The sequence below is a fragment of the Lithobates pipiens genome, unplaced genomic scaffold, assembly GCF_037356315.1.
Source record: "Lithobates pipiens isolate NorthernLeopardFrog02 unplaced genomic scaffold, aLitPip1_a1.2 Scaffold_16, whole genome shotgun sequence".
In the NCBI taxonomy this organism is placed as follows: Eukaryota; Metazoa; Chordata; class Amphibia; order Anura; family Ranidae; genus Lithobates; species Lithobates pipiens.
In genome coordinates this window covers 48,994,676-49,013,080 of record NW_027507748.1, presented here as the reverse complement: position 1 = coordinate 49,013,080, position 18,405 = coordinate 48,994,676, and the positions used below count along the sequence as shown (strand labels likewise).

Sequence of the window (18,405 nt, the reverse complement as noted above, 5' to 3'; positions counted from 1 at the left end):
CTATCGGACATACTCCGATCATGTGTAGCCTACTCCGACGGACAAAGTGCCACGCATGCTCAGATCAAATTCCTAGACCAAAGCTATTGGCTACTAGCCTGAACCTAGTCCCGTCGTAACTAAATAACGTCACCACGTTATGTACAATCGGATTTTCCGACAACTTTGTCCGACCGTGTGTATGCAACATCACCTCCGGACCTCTTCCGGAATTAATCCGTCGGAATTACTCAGACGGATTTGGTTGTCGGAATCTCCGATCGTGTGTACAAGGGCTTATATTCTATTTGACTAATATTTATTTAACATGAAAGGATAAGGCCTGTAGGTGATTTATTATTATTATTTATTATTATTAATTTTGCAAACATAAGTGCGAAACCGCAACGCAGGCGGCATAAAGCGCCAACGTGGAAATAATGACAACAATGAGCTTCGGGAATAACATACTGACAGTAATAGGATCAATAGTAGAAATTGACAAACAAAAAAAGGAAACCCAATTTGTGGGTTAAATTATAGGCCATTCAGTGGGTGAGAAACAAGTTTCCCCCCCCCCCCCCCCATTTAAAATATCCTCATGGAATAGACGGAAAGTGCAAGCAGTCATAAGTATTGAAAGTAATTGTAAAGTCTTATGTTTGTTATTTTTAAAGAAAAAAAAAAAAAACATTATACTTACCTGCTCTGTGTAACGGTTTTGCACAGAGCAGCCCATATCCTCCTCTTCTCGGGTCCCTCTACGGAGCTCCTGGCCCCTCCCACCTGTTGAGTGCCCCCACAGCAAACAGCTTGCTATGGGGTCACCCAAGCCGAGGTGCAGCTCTCTGTGTCCATTCAGACACTGAGCCGTGTTCCGCTCCCCGCTCCCATTGGCTTGCTCACTTTGATTGACAGCAGTGGAATCCAATGGCGCTGCGCTGCTGTCTCAACCAATGAGGAGGGAGAGTCCTGGACAGCCGAGTCTCTCGTGCAACATCACTGGATCTAGATGGGGCTCAGGTAAGTATTAGGGGGGCTGAGGGGGGCTGCTGCACACGGAAGTTTTTTTTATCTTAAAGGGGTTGTGAACCCTTGTGTCTTTGTAAGGGGTTGTAAAGGTTCGTGTTTTTTCACCTTAATGGATCCTATGTATGAAGGTGAAAAAACATTTGGCAGTGACCACCCCCCTCCCGTTTTACTTACCTGAACCCTCAAACTTGTCCCACGGGGACACGCCCTCTCTCGGCTGTTGATTGAATAGATTGATAGCAGCGCAGCTATTGGCTACCTCTGCTGTCAATCAACTTCAATGACGCGGCTGCCGGGGGGGGGGTGATTCCTGCATTCGGAGTCTGTGGAGGCCGAATTCTGGACTCGGGAGCACGCCCGCCAGGTAACCCCCTAGGAGAGCGCTTTTTTTAGGGGGCTATCTGATGCGGAGGCAAGTATAACATGTTTGATTGATATATATATATATATATATATATATATATATATATGTATATGTATATGTATTAAAAAGGAACCTTTAGTATCACTTTAATGCATCCTATGCATTAAGGTGAAAAAATACCTGGCAGTCACCGCCCGCCCCCCCCCCCCCCCCCCCGTTTTACTTAATCTCTTCGGCAGGGACGCACTGTCTCTCTCTCCACTGGGTCTTGATTGGATAGATTGATAGCAGTGCAGCCCTTGGCTCCCGCTGCTGTCAATCAAACCCAACGACGCGGGCGCTGGGGGGGGCGGGGCCGAGCCCGGCATTCGTGTCTGTGGATGCAAGTGCTGGACTCGGGAGCGAGCCCGCAAGGTTACCCCCTTGGGAGAGCGCTTCTCCTAGGGGGTTATCTGAAGCGGGGAGGAGCCGCGAGAGCTGCCGGGGGACCCCAGAAGATGTTCGTGGTAGATAGGAGGTAAGTTCAGTGGAGGTAAGTATGACATGTTTGTTATTTAAAAAAAATTAAAATAATAAAAAACAATCCTTTTACAGTCAATTTAATGCATAGGGTGAATGCATTAAGATAAGAAACCTTCTGCCTTTACAACCACTTGAAGTTTCTTCTGATCTGGTTGCAGCAATACCGCAATCACATCCAAGACCGTGTATCTGCATAGCCATAAAATGTTCTTATAAAGATTTCCTAATAATGATGGACTTTTTTTTAAGTTGCAAAAGAAATGAATTGCACTGATTGTTTCTCAGCAAAGTTTTGGAAATACTTAAATTGTGCAGGTAGAACTCTGCAGGTAAGCATTAAATCATCCTTTTTAAAAAGCAACTGTCATTTCAGTCCCACAGCGACAGTCCCCTTCACTTTAATAGGACGCTTGGTGATGCGGCAGTGACACAAAAAGGTGAGGGACGTGGCGGCAGCAGGTGAGTGGATGCCCGCTAATAGGCACTGCCATGATGGATCTGAGATGACAGGTGCTCTTTAAATGGAAGGACTTATTCTTGCTGGTAGTTGGAATGTTTAATATTTGCAAACAAAATGAAGGTTTCCTATTTAGAAAAATAAGCTGTCAGGTTAGTAAATGAGTAAGTTTGCAGTGTACATAGATTTGCAAAACAATGGGATAAAGGAATATTGCTGAACTTTGGTTTATCTTATGGTTACTGTGAAATTGTGTGAATGCATCAATCAATGATATTATCTCAGCTTGCAGAGCTTGCATTCATTAAAAAAATGTAAATATTGCAGAATATACATCCTCATGCTACATAACTAAGCTCCATTTCATGCTGAATAAACAAAATTATTAATGTATCTTAAATAAAAAAACCTATCTTTAGATAGATTTTTTTATTCAAAAAGCCTTTTATTAAAATACATTTGATAAAAATAAAAAAAATTGATTTAAATAAAAAATAAAAAAAATCACATTTAAATCTAAAAAAATCCATTGTTTTTATTTATTTTTTTATTTTTATTTTTTTAATCATTGATTTATATCCACCCAGTGGGATGTAATGTGTTGAATGGAGTAAATTAGCATCAATCATGCATATGGGCAATACCCTATAACAGAATGGGCATAGTGATATTTGAATGTCCTATGCATTTGATCTGGCCAGTGGTGAAGTGATGGATCCCAAGTGATCTGGGTAACCCAGTGATGCTGCCCAAATGATCGGCATATAGTTGTATTACTCACTGTACCGAGTTCTTCCAGCGATTCCTCTGTGTGGGTGAAGATCGCCAGGCATCCTAGGTTAGAGCAAGCCTCACAGCAGGTGCATTTCAGGCGAGAGGGATGTATATCCTCAATGGTGCTATTGCGAGCAGATGTCCTGTGCACGTGTCAGGTAACACCAGCTGATTGATCCAGAAGCCGTACCCCCAATGGGGGAGAAGGCTAGCATCCGATAGAGCCCTGAAAGCAGATTCAGACTGCCAAATGGCCATAAAGTCACAATTATTCAGGATTCCAGGATTCTCCGCCAGGTCAATCAAACAATGCAGGCATGCAGTACAGCAGGGGATGGGAGGTCTTTTCCTATGTTGTATGTTTCGTTAAATCCGGAACTTCCTCAGGATATGGCCTCTTTTCCTGTCACTGGTATATAAAGCATCTATTGGCTGGCGGTCACTCATAGTTATTTGTGTTGTCACCAGGGGAGTCCACCACTCTAATGATTCACACAATTATCCCATAACATAAGATAACAAATGTTATATATCACAAAGACATCAGTGTACACCAGGATAACCACTCAGCATGGGCGTCCGCAGAACTTTTCTGTAACCCTACTGCCAAGGTCTGCTGTTGGAGATTGTATTGTTGTGCGTGTATAGGCAGGTGTCCCAATACTTTTGACAATATAGTGTATATCCCCATAGTAGACCTTTTTGTTTTTTTATCTGGTTTGCCCAGTTTGGAGAGATGCTGTTCTAGTGACTAATTTCTAGGAGTATTTTTGACTATTGGGATGAATTTCTGACCACAGAACTTAATACAGATTTTTTTTATATTCCTTTGTCCCTATCGGCTTTAACAACTGCCAGACTTACGAGTCTTATGCTGGTCTACTCTTCTCCATCTGGATGGTGAAGGTTTGTTTCTGGTTAGAATCTTTGTGAGGGTTGGCACACTGAGCCTCCTATGGCGATAAAATGGCTGTAACTCCTTGTGTGTCCCCCTTAGTCCCTAGTGTGGGGACATCTGTTCCAGGAGGTGCTCTTTGGGGGCATAGGCAAACCTCATTTTCTAAATACATATGTAGTGCCGGCTCCTGACGAGCACGTGCTATGTATTTTTTTTTTCAATTTAATGTTCCTAAAACTACAGTTGGGTTTTAGGGTTAATTATGTCAAATTATAGTTTCAGTACCAGTCTAGCTGGATTGCACTGGGTTCTCCTTGGCCACAGGTGTCGCTGTTACCGCTGGCAAATGTGAGAAAGCAGTTTAGCTAAGCGCATTGAGTGCCATTCCTTCTCGGAACCAGCCCAGTGGGTGTGTCGTCCTGCTGTGCATTCTGGGAAATGGTATTTAAGGTACTGAGATCACGTGCTTCTGGGTTGCGGTCCTGAAGATCTTTCTGTCTGTTTGTTCCTGGTCCTCCTGACTAGCCCCCATGGCTCTCATGGTCTGGGGTGCGGATCCATCCAATTCCGAGTCTTGGGGCTGGATAGCCCACGGCAAAGTAACTGGGAGGAGGATTCAAAGGTGGTCCGGTGCCATCTCATGTGTGGAGAGGCCCAGCAACTGGAGAAGCACCCAGGGGAGGACTCTTCGGGAGAAGGCCATGCATAAGGCTGGCTTCTCAGAAGGAGCCTGGAGGCTCAGTTTAACCACTTGCTTACTGGGCACTTAAACCCCCCTCAGTCCCAGACCAATTTTCAGCGCTGATGCACTTTGAATGACAATTGCGCGGGCATACAACACTGTACCCAAATGAAATTTTTATCATTTTTTCCCCACAAATAGAGCTTTCTTTTGGTGGTATTTAGTTACAGCTCGGAGTTTTATTTTTTGCTAAACAAACAAAAAAAGATGCAAAAAAAAAATCATGTTTTAATAGTTTGTTATAAAATTTTGCAAACGGGTCATTTTTCTCCTTCATTGAAGTGCGCTGATTAGGCGGCACTGATAGGCTGCATTGGTGGACACTGATGGGCTGCATTGGTGGGCACTGATGGGCTGCATTGGTGGGCACTGATGGGCTGCACTGGTGGGCACTGATGGGCTGCACTGGTGGGCACTGATAGGCATAGTCAAGGCGGCACTAATAGGCACAGATAAGGCGGCACCAATGGGCACAGATAAGGTGGCACTGATGGGCAAAGATGGGCACAGATAAGATGGCACAGATGGGTGGCACGGATGGGCACTGATAGGTACCACTGATAGATGGGACTGATGGGCACTGATAGGTGGCACTGATAGGTGGCTCTAATAGGTGGCACTGCTGGGCACTGATGGGCGGCACTGCTGGGCACTGATGGGCGGCACTGGGGTGCAGCACCTTTGAGGCAGATTGTGGGCACTGTGGGTGGCACTGCTGGGTGGCACTGTGGGCACTGCTGGGTGGCACTGTGGGCACTGCTGGGTGGCACTATGGGCACTGCTGGGTGGCACTGACGGGGGGCACTAACTTTTTATTAGGGTGGCACTGCAGGGGGCAGGTGGGCACTGGCAGGGGGCAGGTGGGCGCTTGCATTGCTGGCCGTGATCGGGACTGATGTCCCGATCACGGCCGCCGGTGATCGGCTTTTTTTTTTCTCCTCGCGCTCTCAGCACGAGGAGGAATACTAGCCGATTACCGGCTCCGTTATGTCACCTGATCAGCTGTCATTGGCTGACAGCTGATCACGTGATAAGGGGTCGGGATCGACCCCTTGCACGGATCGGTGATCAGGCGAGTCTCATGGACTCGCCGATCACAGAGCGCGCCGCGCGCGCCCCTCAGGGCATGCGCAGGCCGCTCGTACACGGGACGACATCAATAGACGTTGTCCCGGAAAAGGAGATCCGAGCTGTAGCCGTCAATTGACTATAGCGCGGATCTCAAGTGGTTAAGGACACTAAGTGGATCTACACTCTTACGGTATCGCCGGAACAGCTGCAAGATACTAGTACCGTATGATAGCGCTCTAAATTTACCTACATCCCTCAGTTACATCCAAGTCTGTGGCAGAGACTTTGTTCAAGTGTTCTACATTCAAGTCTGGCGGAGACTTTGCTTTACTTAAACACTCTATCGGCTGCAAGGCCTAGTGAGAGGAGGTCTATCCGGTAGCTGTGAGAATCCAGTTGTGAACGGTAATTCTCTGGATTTCTATAGTGAGAGACTTCCTATCTTTTGCAGTTCCAAAAGTACCTGAACTTCTTTCCTAACCCTCTACCCTTCATTGAGAAGTGGTTTTACCTATTTTCTCAAATAAATATTCCAAAAACAGGATCCAATGTCAGTTTCTACAATTTTTTGGGCCAGCTACCTCGGGAAACCCCTAGAAGCACACGAGGTCAAGAAGGTAACGGTAAGCCCAATAAAACCAGAAGCTCCATAGGGGGTCAGTGCTACACATAGTTGATGACTCTAAGTTTAAAACACTATGCTCAACATTTAGTACTCCGTTTTTGTTTTTTAATTTCATTTTTTGTATATGTTTCTTACTGTTCCATATTGCTTTGTAGAACTACCATCCCTGTTACCCCCTGAAAGATTGTAAAGCTCAATTGAAACGCAATGGTGAATCTTCGGCAGAACTCCAGTTGAAGTATTCTCTTCCTGTTCTGTTATTGTCATTTGAGATTTCTTGTCACTTCACCAAATACATTGTTTTTATACATATGTTCTTACAATTTGTACAATAAATATGTGCTTTTATGGGAAAAAAAATATGTGGCTGCATAAAAGTCCCATGGGAGAAAGCTCTTGTACTATACGTGTTTGGGGATGTAGCAGCCTTTGGCTCCATAAGGGCCCACCACCACCTTCCAAATGTTACCTCCAAAAAGTGCCTTCAATTGCTCTCAGCCTCTTTCAAATTTCTTTTTCTTTTTTTTTCTTCTGTGATCTGGCCTCCTGTAAGAGGGTGGCTCCATTCCTTTTCCATTTTCCCACTGTATGTAGGGACGTAGCCACCCCTCTTGTTCGCTCCTGATATGGGCTAGAAACTATGGACTATGGGATTTGTAGTGTGCATAGTGCAGTGCATATGACCACAGCTAGCATGCACTGCTTATTCCAAGTAAACAGAAGTGAGAGGGAAAAGGTGGTGGGGGGGGGTTCAGGAACTCACAGAGGATGTCATAAGGAGGCAGAAGAAACGATTTTGTGAGCAATAGAATACAAAGCCTTTAACCACTTAAGGTCCGCTCTATAGCAGTTTTACTGCTACAGGGCAGCACCTCTGCGCCAAATCACGTATACAGTCGTGGACAAACATTTTGAGAATGACACAAATATTAATTTTCACAAAGTCTGCTGCCTCAGTTTTTATGACGGCAATTTGCATATAGTCGTTATGAAGTGATCAGATGAATTTCAATTAATTAGTACCTCCTTGCCATAAAAATGAACTTAATCCCATAAAAAAATTTCCACTGCATTTGTGAAGAAGGCCTCAGGGCGCCCAAGAGAGTCCAGCAGGATTGTCGCCCACAGTTGATTCAGCTGCGGGATCGAGGGGCCCCCAGTAGAGAGCTTGCTCAGGAATGGCAGCTGGCAGGTGTGAGTACATCTGCACGCTCAGTGAGGAGAAGACTTTTAAAGGATGGCCTAGTGTCAAAAAAGGCAGCAAAGAAGTCAATTTTCTCCAGGAAAAACACCAGGGACAGACTGATATTCTGCAAAAGATATAGGGATTGGACTGCTGAGGACTGGAGTAAAGTAATTTTCTCTGATGAATCCCCTTTCTGATTGTTTGAGGGATCCGGAAAAAACCTTGTCCGGAGAAGAAAATATGATCGCTACCACCAGTTCTGTGTCATGCCAATAGTAAAGCATCCTGAGACCATTCATGTGTGGGGTTGCGTCTTGGCCAAGGGAGTGGGCTCACTCACAATTTTGCCTAAGAACACCGCCATGAATAAAGAATGGTACAAAAACATCCTCCGAGAGCAACTTCTCCCAATCATCCAAGAACAGTTGTTGAGGAGCAATGCCTTTTCCGGCATGATGGAGCACCTTGCCATAAGTGCCATACGTGGCTTGGTGAACAAAACATCAAAATTTTGGGTCCATGGCCAGGAAACTCCCCAGACCTTAATCCCAATAAGAACTTGTGGTCAGTCCTCAAGAGGCAGGTGAACAAAAGCACCCCCACAAATTCTGACAAACTCCAAGTATTTATTATGCAAGAATGGGCTTCCATCAGTCAGGATGTGGCCCTGAAGTTGATTGACAGCATGCCAGGGTGAATTGAAGAGGCCTTGTAAAGGAAGGGTCAACACTGCAAATATTGACTTTTTGCATAAACCTAATTTAATTGTCAATAAAAGCCTTTGACATTTATGAAATGCTTGGAATTATACTTCAGTATACCATAGTAACATCTGACAAAAAGATCTCAAAACATTGAAACAACAGACTTTGTGAACATGTATAGTTGTGTAATTTGCAAAACTTTTGGCCACGGCTGTATATACCTGATCAGACTCTTTTGAGTAGGGGGCGCATATGCGATCCGCTGATGGCTTGCTCCTGCTGTGATTACACACAGCAGGAGCCGAGCGGCGAGTACCGCAGACTTGATGTGAACCGGCAACCACCCGCACACACTTACAGAGACACAGAATGGTGGTCTGCCTATGTAAACCAGGCAGATCACCATTCTAACTAGAAGGAAGAGATGAAATTTGTGTCCCTGCAAAGCTGGGAATACATTCCATCTCTTCCCCTAGTAAACACACCTCACACAGTGTAGTAAAACCCTGGTTAGGCACAGTTAACCTTTTGATCACCCCTGATGTTAACCCCTTCCCAGCCAGTGTCATTAGTACAGTGGCAGTGCATTTTTTTTAGTATGTATGTCAGTGTCAGAATGTCCGCCACAATATCACAGTCCCACTATAAGTCGCTGATCGCCATCATTATTCGTAAAAAATGAATAAATAAAAATAAATATACACATAGTTTGTAGACGGTATAACTTTTTTTTAACCAATCAATATTTGCTTATTAGGATATTTTTTTTACCAAAAATATGTAACAGAATACATATTGGTCTAAATTTATAAATATTTTTTATTTAATTTTTTGTATATGTTTTATAGCAGAGAGTAAAAAAACTGAAATTTTCCTATCAAATACTTACAGTACAGTAATTTTCCTGATGGACTCCATGGCAGCATATGTAGTACTCCCATAAATCTTCGCTCTGAGCCAGAGGCCGCGTTCTGTAACTAGACTCCTCAAGACACTGAGGGGTGGGGGGGACTCCTGAGTCCACCAGGAAAGGAAGATTATGGTAAGTATTTGATAGGGAATTTTCAGTTTTCATGACATACTCCATGGCAGCATATGTATGGGAACTAACTCACCATGGGCAGGCAAAGCTAACCAAAAGGCTTTCATTTGTACAGTCAACAGACAGGACCTGCAAGCCAAAATAAACAGAGGATAAGGAAGTAGACTCTACACAATAATGAGCCATACACGTATTGATTGAGGACCACAAGACCGCCCTACAGACTACTTTGGGAACCACATGCTGTGAAGCTGCCCGAGGTGTAGACTCACTCCTGGTTGAGTGACACTACCTCCAAAGAAGCCAAGCCCTTGGCTCTGTGAGCCTGTTGGATGGCCTAGGCAATCTGTACCACAATCATCCTAGATGAGGCACGTTTCTCTGTCGTTTCTGGCAAAAGAGTGAACAGGCATGCTGAAGCCTGAAGAAAGTTGTAGGTTTGTAGATATAACTTCACAATATTTGAGGGATTCCTAGAACTGAAGGATGTCACTGCTGGGAGTCAACTCAGGATTCCCTGTCTACTAGACATGTGCTTTAACATGTGCTTTGACACAGCGTGCCCTTGTCTAAAGGACGCAATTTAGAACTCTAAGGTTGGCAGAGCAATTTCTTGGCTCCCATGAAAGATTTGTGCAGCCTTGGGAATTGAGTTAAGCATAGGTAACAGCACAGCTCGAACTGGAAAGAATATTAAGAAAAGTTCTCATGGCCAGTGAATCAATCTCTGAGGCTTTTAATGCCGATATGATAGCCAGGAAAAAGGCAAACTTGACAGAGAGGCCTTTAACGGAGACAGCCCTAGAATGCTCTGTTTCAATTCCCGAGGGGGAGTTGAGAACAAGAGAGAGACTCCATTTAGAAAACCTCTGCTTACTCTGAGGTCTGAGCCAAGTTACTCCCTTGAAGAATTGTTGGACAGCAAAAGATGCCTAGAAGCTGACCGATAGAGCCAGATCTAAATCCGACTGGAGGAAGGCTAAAATATTTATAACTTCTAGGTCACTACATGATCTGTCCTCAGCAGACATTTATTTAAACCAACTTTGACCAGATTCTCCCGTAAACTTTGTTTGCGTTCATTCATCTAGTATTCAAGGGAGCGGATATGACTCTGGAGGAGCAGCCGGGGACTTCCAATCTTGAAAACCAGGCCATCAAATGCAACCGTGCTGAACATGGATGTAGAATTGCACCCAGTGACAGAAGATCTGGCCTGAGGAGAAGGTGCATTGGGTTCCAGAAGCTGAACTGTGCTAGCAAAGGGAACCATGGCCTAATTGATCAATAAGACATCACTGCCACTACCTCCACAACCTCTGTTTGGAGTCTTCGTAGAAACTCGAGGTTGACAAGGACTGGTAGAAATGCACAGGTTCTACCATGATTGCAATGATCCATCAGGGCATTCGTGCCTGAAAACCTCCACATGTAGAGACCATTCATTGTTGTCCAATTGGACTCTGGAACGTAGGTCGGCTAGAATATTTTGTACTTTGGGGAAATAAGCTGCTAAGATGTGGGAAATTGACAGCCCCGCCTGCCTCGAGCTGTCCCCGATAGACAGCAAAGCCCCCTCATTCTGTATTGCTAGCATCGGATGTGATTGTGAATCATGAAAGTGTAGTCATAAAGTGTGCATAAAAATGTCTTTCAAGTGTATTTTTGCTGTGTAATGTATAGTGATTATGTGGATCCAAGAAATAAAGTGCTGGTGCTGGTAAACCCAATTCAAAGCAGTGCTGCTAGTAGTGGATGACCTGTGTGATCCTTCGTGCTATTTAAGTATATGGGTGTCCCCTTACCTTACTGCTGTAAGGTAACAGCATGAAATTATGTTTTAGGTCCTTGGTGACCGTCCCCTTAAAGACCCCTAGCGTGGTAGCCCAGGTCCTTGCTGGTGTCTCTATCCAGCTTACAGCCAGCGTTAACGTCCTCTTTAAGAGCGACCTTATCAAAACAGTCAGGCAATGTAAAAACAAGCAGCAAGCTCGATCGGCATCACTTCCGGTGTCACAGTCCCGACACGTGTTCGTCATGATCATGTGACTTCATCAGGGAATTCCCGGAAGTGACGCCGATCGAGCTCGCTGCTCATTTTTACATTGCCTGACTGTTTTGCTATTAATGTGAGTACCTGTCCTAATCTTTTTAAACAATAAAAGCTTTGATATACTACACTATGGGGCATCCCTCCTCTTTCTAATTCCCATTTATGATATACTGGTGAGACCCTCCATCCCGGATACCCTAAGGTCGCTCTTAAAGAGGACGTTAACGCTGGCTGTAAGCAGGATAGAGACACCAGCAAGGACTTGGGCTACCACGCTAGGAGTCTTTAAGGGGGCAGTCACCAAGGACCTAAACACATAATTTCATGCTGTTACCTTACAGCAGTAAGGTAAGGGGACACCCATATACTTAAATAGCATGAAGGATCGCACGGGTCATCCACTACTAGCAGCACTTCTTTGAATCGGGTTTGCCAACACCAGCATTTTATTTCTTGGATCCACATAATCACTATACATTGCACGGCAAAAATACTGTTGAAAGACATTTTTATGGACACTTTAATCTATGTTGTTTTATGAATTTTTTATATGTACGATTTGATTGTCTTTTTCTTTTCTTTTTGTATTATCAATTTAGGCTCAGTTCACACAGGGGGCGACACGGGGGCGACACGACTTGCCGCGCCGTGACCTGACAAGTCGCCCCCGTTCTGTACTACGGAACCGTTTTAAGAGGAACGACTCGAGTCGCTCTGACTTAGAAAAAAGGTTCCTGTACTACTTTTGGGCGACCTCGGGCGACTTGCATTGACTTCTATACAGAGGTCGTTTGCAAGTCGCCGCTGAGGTCGCGGCAGGTCGCGGCGCGGCAAGTCGTGTCGCCCCCTGTGTGAACCGAGCCTTAGAGATAAGCACTTTTTTTCACTGATCAAAGATTGATCATTGTCAACACTTGCTTTGCACTAGCAACCTGAATTTGTTGCTCTAGTTTACATGCAATTTTTATGGATATGTTTTACTTTCGTTTATATAAATATTTTATAGCACTTTCTGTTCACATGCCAGATAAGTACTTTTGTTGCAAGTTTATAATTGTATTTTCTATTTCATTTCTAGCCCACTACTTGTCTTTGGGTTTTCTGTGACATCTTGCACAGTGTTAGTTAGGTTATCACCACTACCTGTCGTATATATTTTATTTTATTGTGACCGTTTTTTATTTATATGTACAGCACACCCGTCTTTAATATAGATTGGGCCCTGGGCAAAATTTTTCTTGCCCCCCCTCCCCCCATGCAATTTCCCTCTCCACCTACTCTGAGACATACAATAAATAGCAGCTAGACTAAAGCCCCGTACACACGAGAGGACTTATGTCCGACAGACTTCCGAAGGAGTTCCGTCGGAGTTCTGACGGACTTTTCGGCGGAGCGGAAATCACACACAATCACACTAAACTCAGACGGATTCGAACGTGATGACGTACGACTGGATTCGAATACGGAAGTTCATAGCCAGTAGCCAATAGCTGCCCTAGCGTCGGTTTTAGTCCGTCGGAATAGCATACACACGAGCGGAGTTTTCGAAGGGACCGGGTCCGGCGGAGTTCCGTCGGGAAAATTTGAAGCATGTTCCATATTCTAAAGTCCTTCGGACTTTGGCGAGTCAAAAGTCCGTTGCAGCCCACACACGATCGAATAGTCTGACGGACTCAGTCCGTCGGACTTTGGATGTTGAAAAGTCTGCTCGTGTGTACGCGGCATTAAAATCAGTTTCCTGTGTCAGATCAGGCAGCAATTGCGATTGGTTGCCAGCAGTTACAGCATATAATTAATGCTTACTGACTGGTTGCTAGAGGTTACAGCACACATTACGGCTCACTGATTAGTTGCTAGAGGTTACAGCACATCACCTCCTCACAGCAGGGGAGCATGATATACATAGGAATGCCACCTTTATTTACATATCAATGCTGCCGGCCGCAGCTCTTTACTTAGAATTGTCACCGCTATTTACATATGAATGCTGGTTATTTATATGTAAACACAGGGTCTGCAGGTGAGTCACTTACACACAACAATAGGGCAGAGCTGGGCAGCATTAGTACCAGCACTTCACGCAGATATTAGGATACAGCACCGGAATAAAACTTCAAGGGACAAGGGAATTTAAACCTGGATAGTTGGCAAGTATGATGCAGCTGTTTTGGGCCCCACAACAATGACAGGGCCCAGGGCAGCTGCCCCTTTTGCCCTGCCTTAAAGACGGTCCTGAGCGCACCACTACTCTTTCATTTTTACATTTTCTTTCGGGTCCAGATATTTCCCTTAGTGCGTGCAACAGTACGCTAGCTGTAAACACTTGAGTTGGCGCAGGAATACCTCTTTCTATTATCTATCTGTACCTAACCTGTATACACATTTTTCAGCTCCAAAGCTCCTCTCTTGAACTTGCTGTTGAAGGTTTTTTTTGTTTTGTTTTTTTGTTTTTTTGCGGCTCATCTTCTAAGATGCCTGTAAACACATATGTATACATGGACACATAGGCTAACATAGAGTTGCTTTTACAAGGTCAAAAAAAATTCTGTAAAAGTGCCATTATTTAAAAGCGAAGTATAGCCAAAGGTTGTTCGGCTGTACTTCTCCTATGGATCACAGGAGTGCAGTTCTTTTTTTTTTTAGAGGACTGGGTGACAGCAGGGGGACTGGGTGACAGTAGGGGGACAGGGCGATAGCAGAGGGACAGGGTAAAAGCAGAGGGGCTGGGCGACAGCAGGGGGACTGGATGACAGCAGAGGGACTGGGTGACAACAGAGGGACTGGGTGACAACAGAGGGACAGGACGATAGCAGAGGGGCTGGACAACAGTAGAGGGCTGGGCGACAGCAGAGGGACAGGGCGATAGCAGAGGGGCTGGACAACAGTAGGGGGCTGGGCGACAGCAGAGGGACAGGGCGACAGCAGAGGGACAGGGCGATAGCAGAGGAGCTGGACGACAGTAGGGGGCTGGACGACAGTAGGGGGCTGGACGACAGTAGGGGGCTGGGCGACAGCAGAGGGACTGGGTGACAGCAGAGGGACTGGGTGACAACAGAGGGACTGAGTGACAACAGAGGGACAGGCGATAGCAGAGGGGCTGGATGACAGTAGGGGGCTGGGCGACAGCAGAGGGACAGGGCGACAGCGGAGGGACGGGGCGACAGCGGAGGGACGGGGCGACAGCGGAGGGATGGGGCGACAGCAGAGGGATGGGGCGACAGCAGAGGGATGGGGTGACAGCAGAGGGACGAGTTGATAGCAGAGGGACGGGGTGATAGCAGAGGGGCTGGGCGACAGTAGGGGGACTGGGTGATAGCAGAGGGACAGGGCGACAGCAGAGGGGCTGGGCGACAGCAGGCAGAGGACTGGGAGAAATTGGGTTGTAAACTTACAGTGAGGACAGTGCTACAGGAAAAAAACAGATACAATCTTGATCTTTGTCAGCTATTTTTTACTTTATATGTAAAAGATAGAAGTAATGAAGTTGACAAAGCTCAAGATGGTATCTTGTTTTTCCTGTAGCACTGTCCTGAGTGTAAGAAATCAAGCAGAGAAGTTTTCAACCCAATTTCTCTCAGTCCAGTGGCTGCATAAAAAAGAAAACAGCATTTTTAGAGCCTTTTTTTTTTTTATCTCCATATTGCTCTGCCCAGAAGGACCGAGCGATCATCCCTGAGGCCAGCCGCTCTGCCCCCCAGTGACAGGCGTGGTTACCCCTTGCCTGGCCACACCCCCTCACGAGTCCCGAACATTGACAATGAAGGAGGTGGGCCAGCTCCTCGGCATCAATCAGAGTCCTGAGCCGCCGAACAGCTCTGCAGCTGGGGGAGGGATCTGTCAGTGTACTTCATGCGATAGTTCCCTCCCCACGCCCCTGCACAATCCGCGAGAGCAGACATTCCCTTTCCACCTCCAGAACACACTCCTGCAGGTAGCGGCGTGCTGGCCCTGGAAGGGGTGCCTGCTCAGAAAGACGGCCCTGGTAGGGCCCCCCAGGCAAGTGGGGCCCCGGGGCAACTTCCCAGCGTGCCCATACGAAAAGGCCCTGCATTTAATCCAGAAGCAACAAGGATTTCATCACCTCCTGTTTATGATATCACTTTTTACCCGGCCAACGTGGTGGGGAAGATAATGGAATCCGATCTGCTCTCCGTTGGTTTCCGTTAGTTTCAGTGCAGTTCAGGGGAGACATCAGGGGTCTAATTAAATCTCATTAAAGAGAACCTGTCACAGTAAACATGCTATCACATAGGAGGCTATTAGTCCTGTATGTGATAGCAATAAAGTGAAAAAAAAAATGTAAAAAATTAAAAGGCACATGCAAGCACTTAAAAACCTTCCAAAAACACTGCAGCCCCCTCCACACACGCACATAAATGACAAGTTGAGGCACCTACATATGAAAACGTCAATTGTGCTACACATGTAACACAAAAACTGCAATAATTATAAAGCCATTACTCCTGGTTAATTCTAAACTGATGACCTGTAGGACCTTTTAAAGTTAAGTTGTAAAAATTTAGATATAACCTTGTGAGTTGCCACACTCCTACCCTCAAATCAAACACTAAAGAAATAAAAATAAAAAATAAAATAAAAATAATAATAAAAAAAAATAATAAAAATAAACAGCTGCCAACACTACCTACACTTCCCAAATGTGACAATACAAACTGATATACCAAATGAAAATAAGTTATATATATAAATTTAAATAACTAAAACTAATAACTAAATACATGTATCCTGTAATATGAAAGGAGGCGCTTGATTGGCTAACGAGGAAGGAAGTGTCCTAGGAGTCTTTTGTACTACAGGTTTAGGACGGGGCGATCGCTGGGAACCGTGGCTGCAGATTCGGTCTCCAGGTGACATTATCCCCCCCCCGTTATGTCCATAAGCATATTAAGGCATGTTTTTATTGTGTTAAATATGAGTGTACACCTATGTGGGATTTTAAGTTGCAATAAACCTGTTTTAAAATGTTATCACACCATTGCAAGTCTTTCAGCATTGCATGTCTTTCACATGTGTGATATATGAGGAGATGTTGGAGGAAACAGTGGCTTGTGATCAGGAGGAAGAAGGGACCTTTGTAGCAGCATTTAAGCCATAACTAGCCACCACATGAAAGAGGAACCATAGGAGGATTTTCCCAAGCTGATAATATTATTTATCACAGGCTTTTTTTATTATTAAAACGCCCCTAAGGCAGACTTTCTCAACCTTTTAAACATGAAAGAAACCTTGAAATAACTTTTCGGTCTCAGGGAACCCTTGTTAAAAATGTCTATATCTACAACTTGTGATATATTGGTGTGATGGTCAGTGGAAGAGTGCTTCTTATGCCGCGTACACACGGGCGGACTGTATGGCGTACTTAGTTCGTCATACAATCCGACTGACAGTCCGTCGTACTTTCGACTGAACGGACTTGACCACACACGGATACCCAAACAGTCCGTCGAAAGCTTGCGCGATGACGTGTACAGCACGTACGACGGGACTAGAAATAGGAAGTTCAATACACAGCAAAGCACCCTTCCGCCGTGTAAATCCTTTCTGGGCATGCGCCATTCTTAGTCCGTCGAACTAGCATACTGACGAGCGGATTGTCCGCTGAAACCAAAGTACGACGGACAGAATTTCGAAAAATCCGAAATACTTAGTACGCCAGACTGCACGCTGAAAAAGTCCGCTGAAGCCCACACACAAGCGGACTGTCCGCTGAAATGTGTTTCGACGGACTAAGTACGCCATACAGTCCTCCCGTGTGTACGCGGCATTACATCTCTGGTCTTCTGGAAGAATTCACACCCCACAGATGGCTAACAAGATCAATGGTGTCAGTGGGAACTTATCTGAGAGGCAAAAATTGGTCATTGCTCAAGGAACCCCTAGCAACCATTGGAGGAACTCCAGGGTTCTACGGGACCTTGGTTGAGAAACCCTGCCCTAAGGTGAGGGAGGGTACATCGGTTGGGGGGTGCACATCGCATGAAGATATCACCTTCACGGTTTATGTTTGGACTGCTGAAATATTAAGAATTTTTTGTGCAATACACTTTTTCTATATATATTTTTGGACATTGCAGGAAGATATTATCATTATGTTCTATGTTTTTGCTTTTATGGACTTTTCAAATGATTGAAGATCTGTGTGCATCACACGGAGCACGTGCACTTTAATTCTATTATATGTTTGACTTTTTTTTTATAATACAGGATATATGTATTTAGTTATTAGTTTATTCGTTATTTCATTTATATTTCATTTATTTTTAGCGCCGCACATTTGGTATATCACTTTTATGGAAAATTTTGGGTACGGAAATTTGTCAATTCTTTATGGGCATGTGTAATTTTAAGGCTTGACAGGTTGAGTATCTGTTTCTCTGCACAACCTCCTCTTTGTTAGTGTACCAAACCAATGGGTGATATAGTGCATTTGTGTGCACTAAAGTTACTGTTAATAAAAAAATGTATTTAAAAAGAAATACAGATTTTCGCAAATGTCAACAAAATAATAAATACAATTTTTTTTTTTTAAAGAAACATATCATACCTGCTCTGCTCTGTGTAATTGTTTTGCACAGAGCAGCTCCGATCCTCCTCTTCTCGGGTCCCCTGTCGATGCTCTGGACCCCTCCCGCTTTGTTGCGTGCCTCCATAGCAAATGGCTTGCTATGGGGGCACTCATGCGTGCTCCATAAGACACAGAGAGCGTGGCTCAGCCCTGCCCCCACCTCACTGGCTGTGTTTGAAAGCAGCGGGAGCCAATGGCTCCTGCTGCCGCATCACAGCCAATGAGGAGCGAGACTACCGGGAGAGCCTCGGCTCTCATGCACATCGCTAGATCTGGATCAGGCTCAGGTAAGTATTAGTGCTGTTGGCCCTATATAAATCCTGTATAATAATAATAATTTATAATAAATGGGGGGGTTGAAGTGGGAACT

The 18,405-nt window shown here is 45.0% G+C and overlaps 1 protein-coding gene across 6 annotated transcripts in view; it reads right to left on the bottom strand.

Annotated features, from left to right (window-relative positions):
• LOC143981780 (beta-1,3-galactosyltransferase 5-like) overlaps positions 1-18,405 on the bottom strand; it is a 214,169-nt gene that overhangs the window by 70,415 nt on the left and 125,349 nt on the right. The window contains exon 1 of one of the 6 annotated variants that reach the window (XM_077479879.1): positions 3,136-3,454. The exons of the other annotated variants lie outside the window; for them this stretch is intronic. The gene's annotated coding sequence lies outside the window, so the exon portion shown is untranslated. Of the gene's footprint in view, positions 1-3,135; positions 3,455-18,405 lie in introns of those variants that run through there. 6 annotated transcript variants of the gene reach the window in all.